This window comes from Ictidomys tridecemlineatus, chromosome 12 (genome assembly GCF_052094955.1).
Source record: "Ictidomys tridecemlineatus isolate mIctTri1 chromosome 12, mIctTri1.hap1, whole genome shotgun sequence".
Taxonomy (NCBI): domain Eukaryota; kingdom Metazoa; phylum Chordata; class Mammalia; order Rodentia; family Sciuridae; genus Ictidomys; species Ictidomys tridecemlineatus.
In genome coordinates, this window is record NC_135488.1 from 25,857,450 (window position 1) to 25,869,860 (window position 12,411).

General features: G+C 34.8%; 1 long non-coding RNA gene across 1 annotated transcript in view; it reads left to right on the forward strand.

Moving 5' to 3' along the window:
• The window catches only part of LOC144369131 (uncharacterized), a 353,639-nt gene extending 344,168 nt beyond the window's left edge, over positions 1–9,471 (forward strand). The window contains exons 3-4 of the long non-coding RNA XR_013428586.1: positions 6,877–7,077; positions 9,288–9,471. This is a non-coding gene — a long non-coding RNA (uncharacterized LOC144369131). The remainder of the gene's footprint in view (positions 1–6,876; positions 7,078–9,287) is intronic.
• Positions 9,472–12,411: the final 2,940 nt, after the last annotated feature.

Consider the following 12,411-nt stretch of genomic DNA (forward strand, 5'->3'; position numbering starts at 1 on the left):
CTTGAGCAAGAACCGTGCCCATATTGGACTTACCATATTCCTTTACCCCTAAGAAAAAAGTAAAAGACCAAGATACATCACTACTGACTTACATATAGAAATACCAGGTATAACCATGTGAGGTTGAAAAAAAAATAATAGAACTATCAGGTCATTTTGGAAGGGGTAAACTGAAGAATTAATTCAAGTGAAGAGAGACACACAGGATATTAATAAGAGGTAGTGAGAAGAATTTAATAAAAATGCAATTTTTTACAGCAATGCTTAAGATACTGAAGATTCAGACCAGTTGTGGGATAGCATAAAACATGTGGGGGAAAAGGCACACTCATACATTGCTGGTGAGACTGCAAATTGGTGCAACCACTATGGAAAGAAGTATGGAGATTTCTCAGAAAACTTTGTAATAGAACTACCATTTGACTGGCTTTCCTACTCCTCAGTTTATACTCAAAGGACTTACAATCAGCATACTACAGTGATTCAGCCACATCAATGTTTATAGCAGCTCAATTCACAATAACTAAACTATAACCTAGATACCTTTCAAAAGACGAATTTATAAAGAAAGTGTGATGTATGTACATAATGGAATATTACTCAACCTTAAAGAAGAATGAAATTATGGCATTTGCTGGCAGATGGATGCAACTGGAGAATATCATGCTAAGTAAAATATACCAATCCCAAAAACCTAAGGCAAAAAATTTTAAGGAAAATTTTTAGGAATTTGCAGATGCTAATTCATGATAAGGGTGGAGTAGGGAAGAATTGAGGTGCTTTGGATTAAACATAGGGGAGTGAAGGGGGGGTGTTTGAGGTTATGAAGGATAGTAGAATGAATTAGACATTACCCTATGTGCCTATATGATTGCATGACCAGTGTCACTCTACATCAGTTAATACCAAAAGAATGAGAATTTATACCCCATTTATGTATGATGTGTCAAATGCATCCCACTATCATGTATAACTAATTAGAACACAAATTTTAATTAATTTTTAAAAAATTTAGAGACTAAGAAAGAAGTTGAGATATGATTTTAAAAAGAGAAGTAACTATCTTTGTTGGAACATGGATACAAGATGCCTGTTTTCTGGCAAAAAAAAATCATGAAAACATAACAGCATTGATCTTTAAATATTTTATATTAAATCTTTAGTGAATCTTTCCGCACAGTGAAGAATCACATTTTGTTTGTTAAAACTCTAGGTTTTAGAAGTCCAAAGAACATTGGACTTTCCTCATGTGTTTTTAGAGCAATGTTTTTTAATGTTTTCACCACTCACAGACATGTTTTTTAAAATCACTTCTGGAATAAGTCATGAGAGGAAGTGGGAGCTGGAGTTAGCATTAGCTATGGTGTCATAATGAATTATGGTCCCTAATCAGTCAATCTTCAGGTTATGATGGTTAAAGAGTCTAGAACCAACTAAGAGAATAAATATATAAGTGATGTTTCATTAGCTTTTCTTCAGATCATCATATAGAAAAATGATTCCCAACTTTGGATTTGGGAGTTGGTAGGCATGCACGTCCTTGTACTCTGGACTGCATTCTTTCATAATTAAAATTCATTCAATTTGTTAAAGAAAGTATACTTGTAATTTTATTTATCTTCTCAATCTTAAATTTTCTCCTGGCCCTTTCCAGGAGACTCTTTTGTTACCCAAGACAATGTTTCATGGCAGTGGAGGTCAAACACTCAGTTTTTTTCTTCCTGGCATGTTTTGCAATGTGATTTGTTTTTACTGATTTTCCTGTTACCAAAATAACCTACACATTGGGGTTTTTATATATAGAAGCAGGTTTGCATATATCTACACAAGTATCACCAGAAAAAAATTCTATATTAAGAGTTACAATAAATTCACCAGCAGGAAATGATCCATGAATAATAATAATTTTAAGGAAAATTTTTAGGACTTCCTAGAATTAGTATCCATATGTTGGTGTTGGCTATGAGATACAGTACACATCCTTCTGATGATGCTTTTAATATCTTATTTAAGAGTTTATGGGGGAAAAAAGTTATTCTTGGTTTCAAATATAGCCTCTGTTTCTCTTCCAATTTTTTCATGCTCAGATAGTTTAAAAATTGTATTCATCATGGGCTTTCCTGAACTACTTCTCACAATCCTAAAGATTAAATGTACATATTTTTATTAATAAAAACACTTTAACCTCTCAGGGTATTTCTTGTTCGTTAAAATACGCTACAATACATTAAATGCAAGTGCTTGGATTCCTTTAATATCATTACCAGAATGGTGTTTTAAGGTGAGAATACAGACCTGTCCCACTTTCACCCTAGGAGTACAAAAAGCCATTTAGTCCTGGTCCTTTCCAGGAGACTCTTTTGTTACCCAAGACAATGTTTCGTGGCAGTGGAGGTCAAACACTCAGAATTCAAAGCATCCGTGTAATCACCTGCATCATGCTTTTCATTTGTGCGGGTCTCCCTGTGTCTTCTACAGGGTCCACCCCAGACTCCGTGATTTTTACTGTAATACCTGTGGTTTCATGTTTGATAGTGCCCATGGCCTGTCACTGATCAAAAATCTTTTAAAAACTCATGGCCTTTTGAACTCGCCTCTAAATCCTCCCCATTCTAAGCCCATCTCATCTTTCCAAAGCTATTTTACTCTTAGAAACTCCCCCTCTCACAATTATAAAGCCTCCTATTAGTACTTAAACATACAAGTTATTGTAGGTCTTAATTTTGAATTTTTGATCTCTGCTTAAAATTGTCCAGGAGCCTATCTAAGCTTTGCCATTCCTCCAGACCCTGACTACAGTATCCTGGCACCATAGTCTGAATTCATAGTATGGATTGTCCACTTACCACTTATTAGGTACTTGCCAAATGCTTTCTTATATTGTTACATTTTAGCTTATATCTAATCTCCCAAAAGAGACAATAAACCTCACAATGTGATGTTCTACAAGATAATACCATTTTGCATAACTTCACATCATTATGGCCTGGTAGAATGTTTTTTGCATGTGGTTTATGAATCATTTCTATGTTTAATAACTATGATGATAACTATAAACCATTGCAATTTAGTAGTTCCAAGCCTTTCTAATAGTAATCAAAAAAAGCAGTTCCAAGCTTTTCTAATAGTAATCAAATAGTCTAGAAATGGGAAAATATAAATTTTCAATACTATTTCAAAAGAAGGCAACAGAAAACTCCAGAAATCTAAGACAATTATTTCATGTTTTTAAATTATAAATCAAAACTTCTCTTCTCACTCTCTCCGCTTTCTCATCTCGGCAATGTAGCCTTTGTTGCTTACCAGTGCCATAGTCATGTGTGCTCTTCTTCAAATGCCAGAAACTGGGAAAGTAAATGTTCACTTTCTATTGAAATTCTGAAATGTCACTAGTATCATTTTCTCATTTACTTGTCAACTTTTTTTTTTATCAAATGCTTATTATTTATTGGGCAATTAGGCTTCTTTCATTGACCTGAATACACACAAGCCCTGTCAGAAACAAATTTTTAGCGCTAATCACAGCTTTCATGTAACACATCAGACCCTGTTATTTTGAAAATGACATGACAAATAATGGGGTCCTTTAATCTGAACTTTTTAAAGACTACTTAGAGAGATGAATAAATATATTGATACAAAGATTTTTTTGTCACTATACGGATCTGAATATATAATTATTATACTGTTCTTTAAATTTAAAAGTTCTAGTATCTTACAATTCTGAGCTGATTTTCTTTTAAGTTTTTTTTTTTGTGTGAATCCACCAAGAATGTAAAAGATTAGTTGTGATTTTGATGTATTTTGTGCTCTCAGGTCATGTTCATTATATCAAAAGTTATGATTTTGAGCTCAAAATTTACAAAATATACAGGAATTAAATAACCTATTGATTACGCTTGGAGTAGATAAAGCTCAGAAATTCCTATTGCATTTAAAATATATTTAAGACAAGCCATAGACAGTTGAAAATATTTGTGAGGGTCTTAACTGATAAAGGACTATTATTCAAAATATACCAAGAGCCTATACAGCTCAATAATAAGTAGCAAACTACTGGATAATAAGTGTGCCAAACACCTTAACAGACACCTCACCAAAGAATACCTGCAGATGGCATGTAAATATGGGAAAGGAGGCTCAATGTCAATATCACAGAGGAAATGTGAGTTAGACAACAATGAACTATCACCATGCACCTATTACAATGGCCAAAATCCAGAACATGACGCCACCAAATTCTGTCAAGGATGCCAAGTCACAGGAATCCCTACTCATTACTGGTGGAAATGCAAAATGGCATAACCAATAGGGAGAGAGTTTGGGAGTTTCTTATAGAACTATACATACCCTTACATACAATCGAGACATTGTAATCCTCATTATATACCCAAATGAATTGAAAACTTATGTCCACACAAAACCTGCACATGGATGTTTATAACAGCTTTTTTTGTCATTGCCCCAAACTTGGACACAACCAAGTTGTCCTTGGGTAGGTGAATGGGTCAAAGACTGATTTAGCCAAACAAAGGAATACTATTTAGTGCTAAAAACAAGCTATTGAGAATGAAAAGACACTAAAGGAACTTAAAAGAAGTTAATCTAAAAAGCCTACATACTGTGTCATTCCAACTACATGGAATTCTGGGAAAGAAAAACTGTGATGACAGCCAGAGGAACATGGTAGCCAGTGTTTTGGAGGTGAAAGGAATGAATATGTAGAGCACAGAGGATTTTTAAGGCAGTGAAATGATTCTGAATGATATGATAATGTGGGCACATGTCATATATTTGCCAAAACCCACAGAATATACATTACAAAGAGCAAACACTAATGTGAACTGTGGACTTCAGGTGATAATGATTCTCTATAGAGGCCTTCCTCTATAACCTCATCACCAGAAGTAAGGAAAATACCAACTTGGTATTTCAGATTACTGAAAGCAATGGTCATAGTCCTGCCTCCTTGAACTTATGCCATTCAGGAGAAGTGCATGCTGAAGATCAAGCACTCTAAAGCACTTCAGTGTCGTGTCCAGTTTTTGGTAACAAAACATTAAATGGCTAAGATTGTAAGAAAAAATAGAAAGCATTGGTCTGTTCTCATAATTGCCCCTGCAAATCTACCTATGGACCTAGTTCTTCTGCCACTGGAAAAAAATAAACAGCACACCTATTCTTGTGGTGACCCTTAAATAGTAAAAGCTATCTGTTGTCACTATTGTTCCCCAAATAGTTTCTGTTCAGAAAGGATTATGTCCTTCTGAATAAAGAGTCCAAATTTTTTTTCAAAATTAAGCTTTTCCCTTTCTACATGGAAAAGTTGTAGGCTCAGTGTTTTACTTTAGTAATGGCCCCTGGGTTTTTTTCTGTTTTTTTTTCCAGAGACACTTGACTTCATTAATTTCTCCTGTATGTATGACTTAGTGGGTGTATCTTCTCTGTTCACTGTATTACAATTCTTCCCTCAAACCATGGGAATGTGTGTCAGTACTCTCAGCCATTATCCCCCACCAATAGTTCTTCTGGGAAAGCACTAATAAAAAGGCCATTTAGCTCTCTATTTTGATGGCCCATTTCTGCTCTTAGAATGATCAAATGTAGCAATTCAGTTTGCTTCCAAACATTGCCTACTTTTTGTTTGGCCACTAAGCAGGTAGCTCCAACACCAGGCTTTATTTTGAGACTTATTAAACCTGAACCAGACACTAGTTGCTGTTTCTCCCAGGTTCCAGGGGATGCTTAAAGCCTTTCTCAATGGTCTCAAAAAGAAGCAAAAATATCCCCTCTCTCCCCCAGTCACCACTGTGAAGTTGGTGACACTTAGCACCTCAAACAGAATCCTCCTTATAGTCTCCAAGTTCCTTGGCCATTCCAGCTCAACCTTTACATATTCTCAATGTCAGTAAGAGTCTCAAGGTCACTAATCATGATTTAAGACATTTTTCTATCTAGAGTCTACCTAGTCACACTAGCGCTTCACTCTCAGTTTTGAGTGAGAGTAGTTGGCTCCTATTATCATGTAGCCTCAACTGTCCTTGAGGCTAAAAGAGTTCAAGTTCCACCATTGGCTCACTCTTAGGATTTGTGAATAAAAATCATAACTTGCAGAGTAATAGAACATGTTTCCTTTTAACCATTATCTTCCTAGAATATGACATTTTTTTTCCATATTCTATTGATAGTTTCTTGGTGTATGTGACTATAAGCTCTCTGAGTTCAGAAACTGTACCTTTTATTCTAGTTGTAGCTGTGAAATTCATCTAAAGAGTTATTGATGTATTATCTCCACCCTACAAGAACTTGCTAATGATATTCCATGAAAAAAAATACTATGACTGAATTCACAGAAGTTGATGAGATTGAAGAGACACTGATTTGCCAAAACACAGTCTGCCTCTATATCCACAGATTCTGCATCCAGACTCAACCAACTGACATTTTATATAAAGGAATTTGAGCATCCTTGGATTTTAGTATCTTCAGGGATTGAGGGTCCTGAAACCAATTCCCTATGGATACAGAGGGACAACTAGAATAAAAAGGAGGAAAATAAGCTATATTGTCTTTTACTAAATAAAGATTTTATAAATATGAGCATTAGCTACAAGTGAAATGCTGCCACATTGAAATACAACTTTGAGATTTAAAATGTATAAGTAAATATTCTGACAAGGAAAAAATATACAGCAGATTTATAATATAAGACTTTAACCTGATGATAGTTTAAATCATTCCCTTTTTAATATTCATGATCCCTAATGGTAAAGACATTTCAGTATTACAATTAATGCACAAATAGAAAACAATTCAGTCCCAAATAAGCTGACATTTATGAAGTAATTCTCATCCTTATAAATTGCCTTCTTGCAGGAAACAGACCTTATCCTGACTTTTAATATTTCAATGCACCGATCTTGGTGGATGGAGAATGGACCAGGATGTATGGTGACGTCAGTGACACCCGCCCCAGACTGGGCCCCAGAAGACCATCGCTACATCACGGTCTCAGGGTGTTTTCTGGAGTACCAGTACATAGAAGTGGCTCATAGTTCCCTCCAGATTATCCTCGCAGTGTTGACAGCCAACCACTTCCTCTAGTCCTTCTGGAATTTGTTTTATTTCTGGGCAAACTCAGTGCACACAAAGGGAATGTGTGTGTGTGTGTGTGTGTGTGTGTGTGTGTGTGTGTGTTCCTCCTAATTAATGCCACTTTTATTAAGAATATGTTAAACCAAGCCATCCTCTGGACTATGCATGCTGATTTTTTTTCATCAATCATTAATTGGCCTTCAACATCATCAGCATTTTTCATAAAAAATCTAATCAGTCAAGATTAAATTATCTGATTTGGTAGAATTTTCCAAAGATCTACAGGAATATCAGAGAGTTTTCACAGCTAACATTCAACTTCCCTAAACACATGAGATTTCAATGCACCTTCTCCCTCAGTGTTTCTTCTGGAAGTGCCAGTACATGGATTTCTTTCTTCCTCTGCCCTATGCCGTACTTCCTTCTTCCTAGATTTCCCCTGGGCACTGTTCATCACCTATTATCCACACTCCTCCTTTCTGAACAAGTCATCCTTCCTTGAAATTCTATCTAGACTTTCATGCTGCCATGTTTCATAGGATTGTACCATAAAAAGAGTCCTCCGATCAGGAGGAAGTAGGAGAATAAATAACAAATTTATGTAATGTATGCTTATGTTATATAAAATAAGTTATATTAGATTGCATTATTATGAAAAATATAGATAAAGACATCTCTTTCTCAAGAAGAACTATCACTAAGGTTAATTGCATAATATTGTAGGACTTACATTGTTAAGGCAACTTTGTTTTATATGAATCCATTTAATCATTTCAGATTCTAGAGCCACATGTATTTTTTTAGATTCCATATAGATCTGCAGTTGAGGTTCATAGTCTTACAATTGTTAGCCAAAAATAATTCAAGTGCAATCTGATGTTTACCTCTTTCTTCAGTGAATTACTTTGAGGGTGATATGGACTCCCAATTGAATAACAGGTGATATGGACACCCAATTGAATAACAGGAGATAATAAGTTCTGCATATAAAGGCAGTAATCATTTTATATAAAATTCTTTAAGAGTTAAAACCATTTAATATTATATATATATATAATATGGATGTTATGATAGACTACATGTATGCAGTGCTACTAAAACATTTCCTAAGTCTTTGTGACATACAGGTTTATTCCCTGTGTCAGCAGGAGGCTCTACACTCATTGTCAATAAGGATATAAGCCTAGTGTAATAACCACAAACCCAATTATCATTGGGTTGCCATGCCCAAGATCACAGAAAGATATGCATGATCCATATTGGTACATACATGGTCCTTCCAGGGAGAAGGAGCTCATTCTTCACAGTTTATTGTCTAGCACTATAGTCATACAGTCCCATCAATCACAAAATAGCCAAGAAGGAAGAACTCGAAATATTTCAAGATCAACATGAATAAATTCCAGAAAATTTGAATTATGTTCTTAGCTAAAGTACTAAGTGATCTTTCCCTAATATGTCCAACCTGAGACAATTCTTCAAATAAACAAAATTTTCTGTATTCATGTTGAAATCTAAAATGGTTCATTTTTGCTTATCTTAAAGACAAGTTAGATTTGGTGAAATGAAAGTAGTTATTTCATTTTTTAAAATCCATTTAAATAGTGTTAAATCTCACATGAGAAAAGTGAAACATTTCTGAGCCTCTGAGACAAATTAAATGTCAATACAAATGTTTTAGAGTAGGGTTTTAAACAAAATTTTATTTGAATTATCCTTCCCATCCCTTTTTTACAATATCTTCAACATTTTGGCAAACTTTCACCTATATTTTAAGGATGATGTGAAGATGCAGTTTACTTGTAAGGACAGTTGTATATGACTCTTTAAGAGGATTATTGGAATTTGTGTGTGTGTGTGTGTGTGTGTGTGTGTGTGTGTGTGTGTGTGTATGTATAACTATATTCACATAAAATTTTGGCAAAGGGAATTTGCAAAGAAGTGCATTTGGATATGAAAGCATATGTTGAGTCTGTCATACTGCCCAGAGAAAAACACTTTTACATAAGTAAAATTAATCTGTAAAGGCAAGGTGACTAGAATGTGAAGGTGAATGAAAGTCCCTAAGAACAGATGGGGAAAATAATTCCAATGGCTTTCCCTTCTGTCTACACTGTCCCCCAGTGGAGTGAAAAATTTATTTTAACCAAGTATCAATGGCTGTGGCACCTTTATCTCTTTCTCTTCACCAGGTCTTCCTTTAGCAGGGAGGGGTTCTTTTGTGATGCTGATTCAGGAACACCAGAGACTAAGTTACCAACTTTCTTACCTAAGAAACTATCCATGGAAGTTTCAGCACTTTGGGACTTTAGGCTTGCTTGTCTAGCCACCTTGGGCTGAAAATGTCCGCTACACAAAATACTTAGTCAATCTGAGTTGATAATGCAAACCCACCTAAAAGGTCTTATCTTAAAATATTTGCTCTGCCTATTCATTGGAAACAGCCCAAAGACTTTTGTAAAAATATATTTCAATGTACATGCTTTATTAAACCTCTTGTTTTCATTGCATAATTTTACTATTTTATTTTATTTTTTATTGGTTGTTCAAAACATTACAAAGCTCATATCATCTTTCATACATTTGATTCAAGTGGGTTATAAACTCCCATTTTTACCCCAAATACAAATTGCAGGATCACATCAGTAGCAGAATACAACAGTCACTAATATGGCATTATGTAAAAATGTGAATGTGTAATCGATATGAACCAAAGACTTTTTCCTGTACTCATCCTGATCTCTTCTGCTCTAATTATTGACTAATTAAATAGTGTCTGGATTCTCTGCTCCTCCCCTTTTGTATTATCCGGATCATCCTTCTGACAATCAAATATTCAGTTCAATCCAATATAGGGAACACTCCTGAGTGCTTGTCCCCTGGGATATCTAGAAAAGCAAAGACAACAGTATCCCTGACATGAAGGATGTTATAGTTAAAAATGGAGCAGAGTTCCTAAGGGCACAAACCAGGTGCAAACAGACACATTTCAGGGACGTAAGAGACAGAGGATGCAGCAGTTCATGCAGTTTGGGGCATAGTCTTGGCTTCTTAGTTTCATCCTACTTTTTGTAATGTCAGCTAAACTCTCACTTTTATTGTTTTCGTCATCCCAGATTTCCTTTTGGGATATCTGGCTTAGACTTGCTTTCATAAACTGCTGCTTTCCCAACTATTTCTCTTGATTAACTCCAAATCTCTCCAGCTCTTTTTTTCTCCACTCTCACTCAGCCTTTCTTTCACAGATTTCTGACCCCCAGAATGCCTATCACAGCATTGTTCAGTTTTCTGCCAATCAACTTTTGGCTGATTTTGAAATTAGCATTCATAGAGCCCACATTTGCATCTCACATACATAGACATCTCCCATTTACAGCCAAAGGAAGATGAGTATAATATCCTCATAATTGAGAAGAGGGGCTATTAATCACACAGCCTCCAGCCAAGCAAAAAAGTCTGCCAGAGCATCATAATGATGAGCCAGGAGTAAGGTTTCCAGATTTCTCCTCCTCCAGCAGTCTTTTTCTCCAGTTAGTATCAGATATAACACTCAGAAGGCATACAGGTGTGCACAATTTTAATAAAACCATTAAAAAAAACACACACTTACCAAGAAATAAAATGTGTGTAGGGAAAGTACAGAGATCAACTAGGGAGATGGTGTTGTTTACATTACAAGATAATTGATTGGATTTCTTAATGCATGATTTGTTAGAAAATATGTTCACATGAATTTAATCTTATGACCGTGTAACCATCCTATGAGTGCAGCATAACAGGTTAGAAACCTTTCCTAAGATGTTTAGCTAGTAAAGAGGGATTATGGATGTGCTCTTTCTTGAAACAAGGCTGAGAAATAGTCTTCAACCTGAATGCTGTAACAGCTAATGGAAAATGGATTACTGAAGTCTAAATGTTCAGAGTTTCTCAGAGGCAAAGAATGCTGTGATTGATTGGCTACATCTGCCATGGGTGAGGAGAATGGATATGTATGTACCTCATATTTATTATGCACACATTAGACTTACTCCCTGTATCCAACACAATGAAAAATGAATATGTTTTGCAAACAAATATACATAAATGGTATTTTAAGAGTGAACATGTATTACAATACCTGAAATAACTATATTTGTTAAAATACATATTAAAATTCCCACTAATTCATTGGTAAATAAAGCCTTTATTCTCTCTTTTCTTTAGCCACATCCAGAGAATCAATATTTCTAAATTTTATATAAACCTCTCCAACAAAAATTGCTTGGTCTTGTGTTCCTTTATTTCCTTTATTATTTCCTTTACTTCTGACATACTTCTAAATTCATGGCAGGTTGACTATTAATTTCTTTTAGGAGACTAGCAGAAGATATTGATAAAAATGTAAATAAGCTTACCGGTTCCAAAAGCCATTAGATATGGCTTAGAAATTATATACAAATTATCAAGGAAGTCATTGAAGAGTTTAGAAAACATCTCTTTTCTTTAATTTTTTTTTTTTTTGTACCAGGGATTGAACCCAGGGAGCCTTAACCACTGAGCCACATCCTCATCCATTTTTATTTATTTTTTTTTTAATTTGAGACAAGTTCTTGCTAAATTTCTTAGGTCCTCCCTGAGTTGCTGAGGCTGGCTTTGAACTTGGGATCCTCCTGCCTCAGCTTCCCAAGCTGCTGGGATTGCAACAGTACATTACAACACCCAGCTAGAAAAAGTTTCAATACCCCTTGCACAGCTCATAGCTAAATTCAAGTATTCAAGTTCAACCTTCAGTTATATCACGTCCCTATTTGGAAAACTTTGTATAGTGCATGAAATCATGATTTTCGTGTCAACTCGGCATTGCTATCAGTAATGTAAGCTTTATATCTAAGTTAAGAGCTTGTGTAGTTCTAAAATGAAAAGTGGAGAAATAGTATTTGCTGCTACTCAGCTACAGCTATATTCAGAAGTCATATGGTTGCCATGGGGATATCCTGTGTTCTATGTACTTAAACTGAAAAATTAAAACAGAATTTTAAGAAAAAAAATAAGTTTGTTCTGGTTGACTTTATGAACTAAATTAGCCAGATCTGCAGCTACATAGCTTAAGTAAAAATATACTCAAAGCACATGATTTTTAATTAAGAAAAAACATTTTATCAAAAAACATATATTTGAAATTATATAATATTTCAATATTTCTAAAGTTTTTACATATATAAAATTAGGCTAGGTTCCTTTAAGAGATGGCTATAATTAATAGCTATTTATTATGTCTTGATAGTGTTTTTGGTATACTTCCCAGAAATTGTTGTTGCAAATTGAGCAATTTCCAAT